Below are 15,539 nucleotides of genomic sequence, written 5' to 3' on the forward strand. Positions count from 1 at the left end.
CCCCTTGCAGGTGTCCACGGACATGGTGGGGTAGTGGTAGGGGCCACCCCTAGAATTGCATGCAGCTCATCATAGAAGCAGCATGTATGGGGCTCTGTCCCAGAGTGACCGTTTGCATCCTTTGTTTTTTGGTAGGCTTGCCTCAGCTCCTTAACTTTCACGCAGCACTGCTGTGTGTCCCTATTGTAGCCTCTATCCATCATGCCCTTGGAGATTTTGGCAAATATATTGGCATTTCATCTTTTGGAATGGAGTTGTGCCTGCACGGATTTTTCTCCCCATACAGCGATCAGATCCAGTACATCCCGTTCGGTCCACGCTGGAACTCTTTTACGATTCTGGGACTCCATGGTCACCTGTGCTGATCAGCTCGCCACTCTGGCCAAACAGGAAATGAAATTCAGACGTTCCTGGGCTTTTCCTATCTACCTGGCCAGTGCATCTGAGTTGAGAGTGCTGTCCAGAGTGGTCACAATGGAGCACTCTGGGATAGCTCCCGGAGGCCAATAACCCAAATTCGACCCAGCGAGGTTGATTTTAGTGCTAAACCCCTCACCGGGGAGGAGTACAGAAATCGATTTTAAGAGCCCTTTAAGTCGACAAAACAGGCTTGATCGGATGCAGGGTTAAATCGACCTAACGCTGCTAAATTTGACCTAAACTCATAGTGTAGACCAGGGCTAAGTGTTTACAATTATCAGTCAGGTGAACAGTTCAAGTGATTGGGATAATTGTTATCATTTATTTGAAATGTTTGGCCTGAAATTCATTACCCTGGTTATAGTATTGTTTAATTTTAACATTTCTAATTATGTCCCTGTTAATGCAAAACCATCCATTTTTATTATAGCAGCTGTGACTCATGTACTTGATAAAGCTTTAAGTGTTTTAATCACTGATCGTTGATAAACTGTGCATTGCATGTTGGTTAGTCTCTCTGATATTTTCAGTCAGTGATTCCAGAATGAGGAGAGAAGGAAATTAAGATACCAGAATTACAAAGTATGGATAGGCTGGCCAGAATTTTTAAAAATATATATATATTTTTTAATGATTTCAGCAAATAATATTGATTATTTTAAAGCAGTTTAAAAGATTTTATTTTGGTTTAAATTTTCACAGTTGTGTGTGATTATGGGCTGTAAGCAGTTTTTTTTTTCAATTTTTATCAATTCTCACAGTTATGGGAAATTGTGGGCGTTAGACAATTATTTGGTGAAGTAGATGCTGAAGTTCAAAAAGGTAAAGCTTTGTAGCCATTAAAATACAAACTGTCAACATGCTATGTCAAAATATACAAACTAAATATCCTTAATTCAAATGGTAAGTTCACAAGCAGCATTTTTCTTTCTTTGACTGTCTGTAAATTTCGATAATTATCAGTGGAAATATTTTTTCATTGGTCTGTGTGTGTACAGTGAAATTGACATTTACTGACAAAAAATTGAATCCTTCCAAGACTACGTATGGTTTTTTGGGTCCTGATTCTTATTTATACTAACGCCACTTTATACTGCTCTAGCAGTGTATGGGTGCCTTGAAGTGGATGCAGATGTAATTCATGTCCATTTTAAGACATCTTTACACTATCAGAACAGCACGAAGGGGACTTATGCCTTGTGTATACTAGGCAGTTTTGTTGACAAAAGTCAGGTTTCGTCGACAAAACAGTGGATGTGTGTACACAACAATGCTCCTCCTGCTGATTTAACTCTCCTGCTACGCCAACATAATAAAACCACTTCGAGGAGTGGCATAGAGCTTTTTGCAGCAAAGTTAGAGCAATACAGTGTCAATGTAGATGCTGTGCTTTCTTATGTTGCCCCGAGTGTCCCACAATGCCCATCATGACCGCTCTGGTAAACAGTTTCTATTCTGTTACCCTGCAGGCAGGTACACAGGCATGCGCCCCTCTCCCTTTAAAGCCCTGGGAATTTTTGCTTGGTGTGGACAGCTCACATTGCATCTTCTCAGTTGACTGTGCCAGCTTTCCACAGCAAACAGGCTCCCATGTTGGAGTGCAATTGACTTGCTGGATCTGTGCAGTCGCAGCTCCAATCCAGCCATGGGAACTTTGACATCTACGAGCAGATTGCTCGTGGCATGGATGAGAAGGGGAACAAAGGGGAAACGCAGCAGTCCCGAGCTAAGATAAAGGAGCTGAGGCAGGTGTACCAGAAGGCAAGGGAAGCCAACTGTCACTATGGTGTGGCACCGAAAACATGCCACTTTTACAAGGAGCTGCACGCCATCCTCTGTGGCGACACCACCTCCACCCACAAGAGCTCTGTGGATACTTCGGTGGGCCTGGAGGCTGCAGCCAGCAGAGTCAATCCCGAGGCCGAAGTGGTGGACGAGGAGGTCGAGTTGGAGGAGGATGTGGGACAGGCAACAGGCTTGTTTGGTGCCATGGCAAGCCAGGACCTCTTTTTGATTCCAGAGGGGTCTAGCCAGTCCCAGCAGGTCAGGTGTGCCTGAAGCAGAGAGGGGAGCTCTGGTAAGTACTCATTTTTCTTTGATAGTGCACGATTACATGAGGTAGAGGTGTCCTTTATTTTGTTACACGGTGCATGTGAGAGAAGGGATTGAATTTAACAACACTAGGTACTGTTTGCATCTGCTTTGCATTCCCCTGTGCAGCTACTGTAGGAAACTGTCACACCAATCAGAAGTTATTTCTGGAGGAACCAAAGCAGCACAGAGGCGAGCAGCATACGGAGCAGGTCTTAAGCTGCATGCATACAGAAGATGCACACTTGCGTCTTCGGTTACCTTCAGTAGTGTAATTTCAGATTCGATTGCCGCCACTGGTGGAAAACTGTGCCAGTATTCAGAATAGTGTCCCCAGGTGCTTGTACTGATCCCCCTCTGAAACCACCGAGACCCTGTCTCGTCTTGTGTGCGCGCATACACACACACTCCTCTCTCTCTCTCTCTCTCTCTCTCTGTCTCTGGCCAAACTCACCAAGTTTAGTGCTCGGGCCACGCTGCATGCTTGCCAAGGGAAAGTGAGAAAGAGGTGTATGTAACTTTTATGATTCAAGACTGAGAGTGCACATGCGATCCTGACTCTGTGTATTGTTTCTTTTGCTTCTGCAGATGTGCCCTTGAGGGCCAGTTCCTACATACCATTGGAGCGCCTTCATCAGATAAGGAGGAGTAAAGAGGACATGTTTCGGGAATTGCTGCAATTGTCAGATCAGGTTGATAGCAAGCACAAAGTGTGGAGAGAGTCAATGAACATGAAACTACAAATGGACAGCCAGGAGAGGAGACACAGGGTCCAGGATAATAAAGCTCATGGAGGACCAGACAGAGATGCTGAGGTCCCTGATTGCACTGCAGGCGGAATACATGCGTGCTTGACTCCCCCTGCAGTTCATGCAGAACTGCATTCCTTTCCCTCCCAAACTCCTCCCACACATTCCTCTCACGTTTCCAGTCCGTCACAGTACCCCTTGCACTCCACCCCAGGGACATTTTCCATGAAGACAGCTGGACTTACATGCAGCTGTGAGATCCTCACTTCAGCGATTGTTGCTCACTGTCATGTCCCCTGTAAGAAAAGTTCATCTGTGTATTCCTGTTTAATAAATATTGAGTCTTACAAAGACAATGATTCTTCATTTGTGACCTACACAGGGTGGTTGCAACAGAAATCCAAGCACAGTGGCAATCGCCACATTTGCAGACTACAATTAACGCTCAGGCAGGAATCATTACAGGGGTCATTTAAGGTGGCAAGTAAACAATGCCTGGTTCAATTAATTACAGAAAGACATGGGGCTCGTTGTCAAGATGCTGCTTCAAAGCCTCTCTGATTTGAATAGCCCCCTGTTGAGCCCCTCTAATAGCTGTGAGGTCTGCTGGATGATCCACTTCATCGCTCCATCCCTGTGGACACTTTCCACAGGCTGCTATGATCATGGAAATATTTTCCTCATTGAGGTCTAACCTGCCAAAAAGACAGCACCAGTGACCCTTTAATCTGCCAAATGCGCATTGTGCAATCATTCTGCACCGGCTGAGCTTGTTGAAGCGCTCCTTACTTCTGTCAAGGTTTCTGGTGTAAGGCTTCGTAAGCCTTGGGAATAAGGGGCAGGTTGGGTCTCCAAGGATCACTATGGACATTTCCACATCTCCCACTGGAATCTTCTGGTTTGGAAAGAAAGTCCCTGCTTGCAGCTTTCTGGGCAGCCCAGTGTTCCTGAAGATGCATACATCATTCATCTTCCCTGACGACCCTGTGTTGATGTTAGTGAAACGTTCATGGTGATCCACAAGCACCTGTAATACCATGGAGAAGTACCCCTTTCTATTGATGTACTCCGTTGCAAGGTGGTCCGGTGCCAAAATTGGCATATGAGTGCCATCTATTGCCCTGCTGCAGTTAGGGAATACAATTTCCGCAAAGCCAACCATATTTTACGCACACTGTCAACAGTCATGGTCTTTGTAGCAGCATGAGATTAATGGCCCGGCACACTTGCGTTAACACAGCCCCAGTGGTGGACTTCCTGGCTCTGAATTGATTTGTGACCAAGCAGTAGCAGTCTGGAGTCGCTAGCTTCCACACTGTGATCGCCCCACTCTTCTCCACCAAGAGGGTAGGTCTCATTTTGGTGTCTTTGCGAAGCAGTTCTGGGGCAAGCTCCGCACACAGTTCCCGGAAGGTGGCTTCTGCCTCCGAAAGTTCTGCAGTCACTGCTCGTCATCCCAGACCTCCATAAGAATGCGATCCCACCACTTAGTGCTTGTTTCCTGTGCCCAGAACCAACAGTCCACTGTGTGCAGCTGCTCCATGAATGCCAAAAGTAATCTGGTGTTTTCTTTACATGGCACACAGCAGGTCAGGCACCTCTGATTCCTCTTTAGATAGGTACCTCATGATTAACTGTATTACCATCTGCGATATCTTAATGAAAGTGACCACAACATTAGAGAACAGTGCAGGATCCATCCTTTCAGATGGAGATGGCGGGCACTTAATATATGGGGGCCACTGAAAAATGCTGTAAAACGCTGTTGGAAGCTCATAGAATGTTGGGACGGAAAACAATGCATCATGGGACATTGAGCCCACTCCCATGATGCGCTGTGATCCACTCTGCCTTCCCACAAGTCCTAGTGGCAGAAGGTGGCAAGTAACACAGTGCACTGCTTTTACTGTTGATGCTAGAGTTCCAACTGTGGACATGCTCTGCTGACATGGGAGCATAGTGTGAACATGCAGTAACAATGTTGCTACAGCACTTTTAGATTGTCGTCATGACTTTTGTCGACAAAACTCTGTAGTGTAGAAAAGGCCTGAGTCTCCTTTCATCTCCTCCCCCTGCTCTCTCGAGACCCCTGTTTACTACTTATATATAAATTGAGATAAAACACACATTCCTTTGTTTAGGATAGACCTGTTCAACAACTTTTGCCTAGGCAGGGGTGTGTGGTTTTGAACATGTGCTAATAACATCATCCAGGGGTATTTCATAACTTTACAGATAGTGTGGCTACATACATTTCACCATGATGCTATTGACCAGTGAGGAGTTAGTTTTCAAATGATATCTCACAAGGCATATTTTGTACAAAGATTATTACAATATGTATATGGTATGAATACAGGGGTGCTTATTGTCACAGAGTCCTATCGTAGTAGTGCAGGAGACAAAATGCATCCAATCGTTATCAAATCAGTGAACGTGCCTTAAAATGCTCAAAGTAAACAAACGATGTTTGAGGGTTTTTTCCTTCTCTTTCTGTTATAGTGATTTTGAGTTTTACTAGGCACACAGTTCTGAGATGGAAGTAGTAGTCTCCCACTCTTCCCAGGAGATGGTGTCCCTTCTAAGCAGAGGTTGATATTTGTGCAGAACTTAAGAGCATTGACCATCAAAGCTAGTGAATATTATCTGTGATTTTATTTTAATTTATTTCCCCTTTAACTCTCTTTATTAGAAAAGATCCTCTTTTATTATCCGCCTTATTTTTTTCTCTTTTAAAAAATAAAGGAGGAACCCCCCCCACATTTTAATCTATTTTCTGAAATGGCTCTCGCTATATAAATATATTGCATTTATATTTGTAAATGTGCATTGATTTTTGGGTTGACCTTTGTGGATGTTCCAGTGTACGTGGCGTGGTGTAAACAAAGGAGCATTTTGGACTGCAGGATAATATTCTAAGAATTTTCTTTGGAGGCTGGTGGCAATACTTCAGTTGTGTTTCCTTCTCCAGGTTGAACAATTAGGAAAAAGTTAACTTTGGTACACAGGAAAAGGGACCAAAGAGAGTAGATTAGTTCTACTGTTTTCACATTTTATTCTTATAGCTATTGCCCTGCATGCCCCAAATATTTCCTCTGTGGGAGACTTGTTTGCTTCGGGGGATTGGTAACAAAATATGTGATTTTTTTCACCTATAGATTGTTGGTTCTAATCCAGTTCTAATTGGTAATGATCAAAATCTGTTACTGTCAGATAGCAGTTTGGTGGCCCACGTGAAATGTATTTGGTGACCAGGGTTTGGTTGACAAGTGTCCACATCATATAGCATGAACAGAATTGTTACTAAGTGGGTCCCACTTTTCAAAATCTCATCAGAGAGACCAAGAATTGAATGGGCCATGGAGGCTGAACTATCCTTTTGCCATCTACAGGGTGATCCTTCAGGTCAGGGAGGGGACATGGTAGTGTAGTGGGGAAGCTTGCATTGCTGTCTGTACCTCATCTGTCTGTAGAGAACCTTTCATGCTCATGGAATTCACCCACACACTCACTTCTGTATGTGTATTATTGCCAATTTACATATCAAGTGATAACACAGAATAGAAATTCATTTCTTTTCCCCCAAGTTTTTGACTGTCTCCTTAATTTAAGGAGGCAGGAATATGCTTGGAAGCACTGCGGTACAATTAGCATGCAGGAATGGTACTACCAGCATATGATGCTGTATGATTTTATTCCAGACTTGTAAACACCACTGTTATGTTTGCAACTGTTCAATTCATTAGCTTCCTGGAATTATTATTGTGGCATATTTCTGAAGAGAACAATAAACAACACTGGGAAAATAGTACTCCAGCACTGAACATTGTGTTGGTCCATGGAGAGTTGTATTTTTTTTAAGCTCTTTCCATTTCAGTGGGGTTTTGTAAGAGTCTTTTCAAGCTGTGTCAAAGCATTAATAAACATATTACATGTTAGGCAGTTGAAATGCATTAGAAACAATGTCAACACACTTTAAAATATGAGCTTAGTTTAATTGAGTCCTTGTTCTATTTTAGGCTAGTCTTGGCAGTTGGTCATGTACTACTGGTTATGCTCCCAGTGTGCACGGATAGGTCATACTCTTGTGTTTACTACTACGATGCAGCCACATGAAAATGAAAACATGATGCTATTGAAGATGTTCTGTTCAGAAGAGTAAAATACTTTTTCTAGGGATGCTTGTTCTGTTGCATGACCCCCACTATTAAGGGGTGATGCAATGTTGTGGTGGTAGATTAAAAGCCTTTAGGAAATTGAGAGAGACTGGGATTGTAGGAATAATTTGGCATAAACACAGTTGTTTGGCAGTAAAAAAATCAGCAGGAAGCCGTTGGGTGGAGTTTCAAGAATTCTGAGTGTGAGAGTCATGAGTTGTTAAGTATCAAATCTACTGGCTTTTATTCTTGGAAGGCTTAATGTAATATAAAATAATTAACTTTATACTAGGTCCATAAATTAGCATTACAGTCAAGGTCATCAAGGATACAAGGACGACTGCAGTTGGTGCCTCATTCTATAGGTTTACAATTAAGTGAAGAATAATTGTAAGCAGGTAGCAACATATCCCTTACCACTGATCTCTTCAGTCAGAATATTTCTGCTACTGTCCTCCAAAGCACATAGAACCTTGACTTAAAAGCTGCAAATACAAACTCAATCATTTGGAGATTTGCAGCATTTGCTGAATGTGCTTGTGCTAGCTGCAACAAACTTCCTGTATTGAGAAAACATGGTTCATGACAGAATTACCAATCTTAAAGTCTGGTTTTCTTTTTTCTTTTCAGAATCAAATAGAACGTACTGATTCAGCAGAAGTGGCTGATTGTGCAGCAGTCATCATGAATAGGCACAGGGTCATCTGTTTCTTAACACATGTATAAGATAAAAAGGTAAGAAGCAAGTAAGCGTTGTTGTTAATACAGTTATATAATGCTATATACTTCGTTAATAGTTATATTGTATTATGTAGATTATGATCAAGAAATAGATTACTTTAAAATGAATTAAGAATCTATATGGGGTGCAAACTCGGTTGTATGAACTAGATGATTTAATGATTTCAGACTTGCATTTTCTTTTTCTTTTTATTGGGATTATGTTAGAACAAGGTTGTGTTGTTTTTTTCGCTGCCCCCAAATCTGTCTCCCTCAGGCTGTGCTGAGGGCAGATTTCATCATCAGCTACAGACATATTGTAGCTCTCTTAAGCCATTCATTATGCTTGAAGTGCTTGACTCCTCCTTCTTCCCAGGAGAAAATTAGAAAGGTCACTACTGTGTGCTGGAATAGAGTGCAGACTTGACCAGCACTGCTAGGGGTTGAAGCAAGTCCTCAGGAGCATTGGATCTAACACATTACTTACCTGAGTTGATGTGCAGTCCCTGTAATCATGCTGTCAAACAATGACGTTGCCTGGAAGCTGAAACAGACAGGATGAAAGAGCAACTTATATATATTTTTTCATCTGATCACAGACATTGCAATTTTCACCTCAGGAATCTTACATTTGTATTTGTGGTAAGGTCTATTGTAAATCATTCTAGTATTGTCTGGTAAAGTTTAGTGAAATTTATACGTTCACAATTAATCACTGAGAAGGAATGGTCTGAGCACAGGACGGGGAGACAAGAATTCCTGAATTCTCATCCCTGTCCCTTTTATGTTGGGTTTTTAGGCAAGTCCTCTAATCACACTGCCTTATTTTTCCATCTGTTAAATATGGACAACAACATTTACATACCTTCCTTATACAGGTATAGTAAGGTGTCAGTGTCCATAAAGCCCTTTGAGGATCAAAAATACTATGTAAGTCCAAAGTGGTGGTGATGCTTTCTATCAGTAAAGTCCTGTCATCATTTCCATCAACACACTCTCCACCTCCCACCCCGGGGCTAGGTAACTCTACCATACAAAATTCGTTCTGAGTCTTCTTTGGGAAGTTGGAATAAAAGTGTCATCCACATAATATTTTAATATAAATTATTTTAATATGATGATATAAATCAGCTTACTGTGTAAGTTACAGAGGAATAAAAAAGGCAGTGCTTTAAAATATTCTTGTTAAATATGAGTCTTCTGGGAACTCGGAGGGGAAAATGGTTGCTTAGATCTGGAGCTCCTGCTCAATCTCACTAACATCTACAAACATCTGCTATTCTAAAGCCACAGTTTTTGTCTTTGGGTGGTTCATCCTGCTCTTTAACATCTTAGTAATGGGTGGATTTGGTTTTGAACCTCCATTCCTCCCCAGACTCCCTGCAAATTGCAAAGAAGCAGAGGCTCTCTGAGATCCCAGTGCAGGGCAGCATGGCACCACTCATGGAGAAGGCCTAGATCAAGTCTATAAAATGCTAAAGCAGGTATTTGAAGAGCAGATCCTACTTAGGAAAATATCAGAAGATATCCCTGAAATTAAAGCCACAACTACAGCATACCAGATCAGTGTGCAAGGGCGGGCTATCCTCCAGGATTAGGGAAGGTGAAACTAGAATCTCTACTTTAGAAGACAATATGGGCTCGTAGAGATCACTATGGACCAACCACAAAGTGTGATCCCAAAGGTATAAAGTAGAATCAACCATCTGGAGAGCCAGTCCAGAAGAAATAATTTGAGGGTGGTTGTGTTCCCTTAGGAATTGGAAAAGGACAGGCCAATACATTTTTTTTCTAAGCCTCTACTTGAGATCCTTTCCTTTCTCCCTGATACAGATCTGGACATAGAAAGTGCCCACTGCTCAAGCCCTCAGCACCTAAGCCCACAGCTAATGCGAAACCCGTGGTGTTTATATTAAAATTCCTAAAATACAATGTGAAAGAATCTATCCTTAAAAAAGGAAACCTGATTTGGAAGGGGCATAAAATAATGATTTTTCCTGACTACAGCTAGGCCATAGTTGGAAAAAAGCCTGTTCACTACGGTAAGGAACCCATCTTGCTTGTGTGTCAAGCCAGGTGGAACTATTGGACACTCAGACTCAAATCAACACACCACATCCTGCTGAGCAAGAACCTCAACCAGATTGGCTCCAGAGGAGACAATAGCTATATCCTGTCCTCTCACTGGGACACCCAGAGTGATTGATTTGCCTAACAAACTGGGGTTGGTCAGCTATCAATCTGGTTTTCCTGACTTCCATTTTTAATGGTTATGGGGTTTTGTTTTACTGGTTTTGTGGTTCAGGATGGTGGTGGTGGGGGTTGCTGTCTCATTACCTTACTGATAGTGTTTTAAGAGCAGCATACCAGTATTGTATTTAGTTTAAATTGCAGATGGTAATGTCAGGTGATATACCAAGAGATGAGAGCAGTATTTCAGTTCTTATGGACTTTTAAATAGCCAGCCATCAAAGGTTGTACACTGGATTTTGTACCCACTTGTCTATAGGAGGTGGATTGGGTTGTTTGTGCTTGTTTCCCACCCACCCTCTTTTTTTTCTAGTGAACCCCAAGCAGATATCTGTCTTGTAGGATTCTAACCTTCAATGCGTAGCTATGTTATTTTACCCCAGAAACACTATTTAAAATGTATCCAGGTATGATCACACCTTCTCTTCCCCTCCCCCCCCAACACCTTTTGCAACTTTTGCAATGCTAGGGGAGGGACCTTGGGAATATTTATTTATTTTGCATTCAGTGTGGGTCAGAGGGATTTGTTCATTTGGGCTGCCTCTCTCTAACAGATTTTTTTTCTCACACTGACTTGAGAGCATTGCTCTCTCACACCTTTCTTTTTTTTCTTACAGCTACCTGCCCTACCTCCTCTCAATTCTCTTACTCAGTACTTAACCTCTTGCTACTTTATCATCTTTTCTCCCTTCTCTCCATCTAAACATCTTACGAATTCCCTTAAATACCCTTCATCTTGGATTCTTCTAATCCTATCTGTACCTCTTTGATTTGTCCATAAAGCTACTGGCAATACAAATTAGAGCACACCAGGGGATCCAGGATATAAAAATAGGGACCCGAGAGATGAAAATATGCTTATGCTGATTATATACTTTTAGTCATCATCAACCCCCTTCAGACCATCTCCAACATATTAAAAACTTCAGTTGTTTGGTATCAGAGGGGTAGCCATGTTGGTCTGGATCTGTAAAAGCAGCAGAGAGTCCTGTGACACCTTATAGACTAACAGTCTGTTAGTCTATAAAGTTCACAGAACTCTTTGCTGCTTTTTCAGTTGTTCGGGAAAATCTCAGGGTACAAAATGGTACAAGTTGGAAGCAGTTAGTCTCTGGGTGTCTGTCTATAATATAATATAAAATAATATAAATATAAATATAAATCATCCTTGTAGCCTTTTTGCTGGTATCAGGTAGAAATCAGGTACTTAGGATCCTTTTTCCTAGGAATATAAAATAAATAGTTAAAATTAATTTCAGTCCTTTTATCACACAGATAGCTCTGGATTTATATACATGGCAGGCCCTCTCTCTATCCCTTTGGAGCAGAGTTAATTTATTAAAGTTGAATGTCCTCCTGAGACTTCTATTTGTCCTTAGCTCTTTGCCAGTTTATATTCCCCCGTTTTTCAGAATTAACATTTTTAAGACCTTCTTGTGGAGTGTGGGCAACAAGCCCAGATTATCCTTTGAAAAATGCAGCTGCCTATCAAATCACAAGACTTTGATCTGCCCAACCTTATGCTTTACTATATATCCTCAATCTTGAGCCAAGCAACACAATGGCTGACCTCCTGACACAGGCTCTCCATCCTGGCTGTGCATGGAGGAAGGAATCATAGCTCCACTACCATTAGAATCAGTCCTAAACTCAGACTTCTACTGTTTCTGTAAGGAGATATCTGTTACAATTTTAGCTGCTAGGAAATCCTGGTATCTGGTTGCTTTTAAGTTTAAATGTCATCCTTTATTACACTAAGTCTTTAATTTGGGGTAACTCCAAAATTTTAATTGCACATAACGTATTCTGTGCCTCATTTGGATTACAAAAAAGATTTTTAGTACAAACCACATAACTGAAATGATTCCGTTGTGTCCTTTCCTCAAATTAGGAAGAAATTCCAACTGGATCCAAAGAAAGAATAGCAATACCTTTAATTTGAATATGCTCTACAATGCCAGTATCGGCTAGATGCCTTTGCAGCACTGAACCCCCTTCCCAAGTACTGAGGCTTTCTGAAAAAATAACTCTGTGTTACCTAGGGCTGTCTAGTCTGTATTCCTATCTCTCAGGCAAATTGGCAGTCAGCAGTGAGAGTGTTAGAGAGCTGTCTAGGGAACATGAGCTGTCAATTTTCTCTTACCAACATTTAGTGGAATCAGTTTTGTTCCAACATGCAGCATTGCTCGCTAGATTTGGGGTTAAGATTAATCCAGCAGAAAATTCTTTGGAGGATGCTCTGGACTTTTGTAGACTTTTCAAGTCCAGAGCAGCCAGATCTGACAAATGCTAGAGCTGCAGTGCTGCAGGTGCTAATATATATGATATGCTTTGGATTGCCCTGTAATCTGTCCTTTTTGAACAGAGGTAAATATTTGGGCCAATTTCTTTCTCTCCACCAAGGTGGAACTGCAGGCTGGCCATGCCATCCTGTGCCTAACCAATCTGTCTTGGAAACTAATATCCTTTGAAAAACTTTGGTTGGATAAAGCTATGGTCATAGCCAAATGTCTGATTCTACAACAGTGTGCCCAGCTATCGAAGTGAGCCTGACGGCAATGAAACGAATAGTGTTTCACAACAGAAACAGCCAATATAAATTTATGGATATATGGTCCTCTTTTTTGGAAGTTTTGGAATAATCAGATAAATTTCCCCATCAGGTCATCTCTTTTGCTCCTACCCTCACACGACCCTAGACGTCTCCCATCCTCTCCCTTTCTCCACTTTTCCCCCTCTCCTCTCCTTCTTACCGTTCCTCTCCTGTCCTCCTTTGCTTACCTTTCAGGCTTTTCTTTGGTCTTTTAAACATTTTCAACACAACTTTTTCATTATTGCTTATCTCTGTTTCTGAAAGGGAATAATTCCGGAGGTTAGTTCATAATCTTATTTTACAAAGAACCCCAATATGGGGCTGAATAACAAAAGTACCATCATTACATAATTGTACAGGTAGATCTCTAACCGATCAAAAATCGTCTTTGTTCTATCTTTTTTTCCTTAATAATGAAAAAGTTTGGTCTTACCTTGTACAATCTGATATTGGCTCTCTGCTCCAGATTAGATACCTTTCCTCTCTTTGCTATCTTGGTTGTTTATGTTAGCTGTGTTAAAATAATAAAGAATAAATACAAAATTCTTGTTAAATTGGAGTTTAAAAACAGAATTTTCTTTAGGTTATTAGTTACTTACTACTTTTTTTAAAAGGGTGTTAACTTTACTTCTTAAAATACTCATTTTCAAAGGAATTGTTAATCATGTCAATGATTTTGTGTGGCAAGAATTAGAGCTGAGAGAATAATGGATTTTTTGGCTTGCTGGTAATTCTGAAATATTGGAAGAAAAAAATTGTTTCAGGTCCACCTGAAAATATATATTTGAAAATTTCAGTAAATTGAAAGGTCAAAAAAATTGAGTTGAGTTGAAATTATTTGGTAAATTTGACATGAATTTGCAAATAGTTCTGGTTAACCTGAAATTGCATTTTTGGCAAATTAACAATTTGCTGAAAATTTTTTACCCAGCTCTAACAGTACTGTCTCTTCCATATCCCTCAAAATATTTTCTTTTAAACCACCATTAAATACCAAATGAAATTTAATACAGAGCTACATGACAGTAATGTTAAGGATCTGAATGTTAAAGGCCATATTTAAAGCTTACACTTCATTCCCAAGTCTGTTGTGGCCAGGCTTTGAATGTTGGTCTTACATGTAATATATAGTCACAGTGAAGTGACATAGTTCTGAATTTTGTGTGTGTTTAAATAGGACTGTCAGTGTTACTTTGGCACAGCTTGTCTTAGCGATACAAGCATTTATTTAAACGCTATCTACATTAGTGTTTCTTCTTCAATGACAAATTTTTATGGTTAATTTCCTTATGAAAGGGTGTTAATGTAAATAAACAGATTAGGCCCTTGTAATCCAGTATGGAATAAACAAGAGTAAAAAATGTTGAGGCTACCAGTTCCAATGGTGAAAAATTCTTGAGGACCCAGGGCAGAATGTTCTAGTAGCAAGATCTTCAGCTGTTTAATTCCCTACCACCAGAAACTAGGATGAAGTTGAATGTTTCCACTCCTAGGGTATAATGCAAGAGACATCTCTCTGCACAGGGCATACCCCAGTTAAAAGATGCAGAATCACACAGCAGTTCTCTCCTGGAAGGCAACTACAAAGATAAGCTTGTTCAGAATACCAAATAACTCTAGGACAGTATGAAGAATTTTTTTTGTTTTTGTTTTTCTGACAGTTGATGTATATTTGTCTTATGCATATGGTAACTGGCATGTTACATTATATATATTAACATCCGTGATGCTCCCCCGAGTACCCAGGGTTGTGAGGCACCTTACTACTACCTTCCTTTAGCATGAAGCAGTCTTGTCTATGCCTGCTGTAGATCAGCTCCCTGAATCCACCAGTCTCTGGCAATACAAGCACTGTGTTCCAGGGCTGCGCAGGCCTCACGCTTTCTTTACAGGTAGTGATAGGCATACACCAACCTCTCAGGGCTGGTCTACGCTACCACTTAAATTGGTGTAACTTAGTACTTAGGACAGCGCTTAAGTCGATGTAACATACGTCGCTCGGGGGGCGGGGTGTGTGAGAAAAGGACACCCCCCGAGCGACGTATGTTACATCGACTTAAGCGCTGTCCGCACTGCACTATGTCAGTGGGAGACGCTCTCCACTTGTCCAGTGAACAGTCACTGAATTGCCAGGCCTGCTGTTCCCAAAGGAATAGTATGCACCAGCTTGTAAGAGTCAACTCAGGATCAGTACTTTGCTTAACACCACAGCACTTAGGTATAGTTAAAGTGAAAACAAGAATAAGTTTATTATTAAAAAACAGAGAATCAAGTGATAGGAAGTAAGAGTATTATTGGAAACAAATGGTTGCATATAAAACAAAAACAGAAGGTGCTTTCTAGAGACTAAACTTAACAAGCAGGTTAACTTCCTGTCTAAAGAAGTTTATCTCACTCAAATTTCACTCCAGTGTTTTCAGCCAAACCCGACTGAGACCCTTTTTTCATGAAGCAAAATTGCTGTCCTTTTACTTCTTGAGAGAAGAGTGGAAGGGTGTCTGCCCCCCAAATTTAGTGGAGCAAGCCTCTGATGTGTACCTCTGGATTGGGTCGCTTCCC

The 15,539-nt window shown here is 41.2% G+C and overlaps 1 protein-coding gene across 1 annotated transcript in view; it reads left to right on the forward strand.

The window, feature by feature from the left end:
• Positions 1-15,539, forward strand: part of ZFYVE9 (zinc finger FYVE-type containing 9) — a 97,247-nt gene that overhangs the window by 22,611 nt on the left and 59,097 nt on the right. The window contains exon 2 of the mRNA XM_045026627.1: positions 8,048-8,152. The gene's annotated coding sequence lies outside the window, so the exon portion shown is untranslated. The remainder of the gene's footprint in view (positions 1-8,047; positions 8,153-15,539) is intronic.

The sequence above is a fragment of the Mauremys mutica genome, chromosome 8 (genome assembly GCF_020497125.1).
Source record: "Mauremys mutica isolate MM-2020 ecotype Southern chromosome 8, ASM2049712v1, whole genome shotgun sequence".
NCBI classification, from domain to species: Eukaryota; Metazoa; Chordata; order Testudines; family Geoemydidae; genus Mauremys; species Mauremys mutica.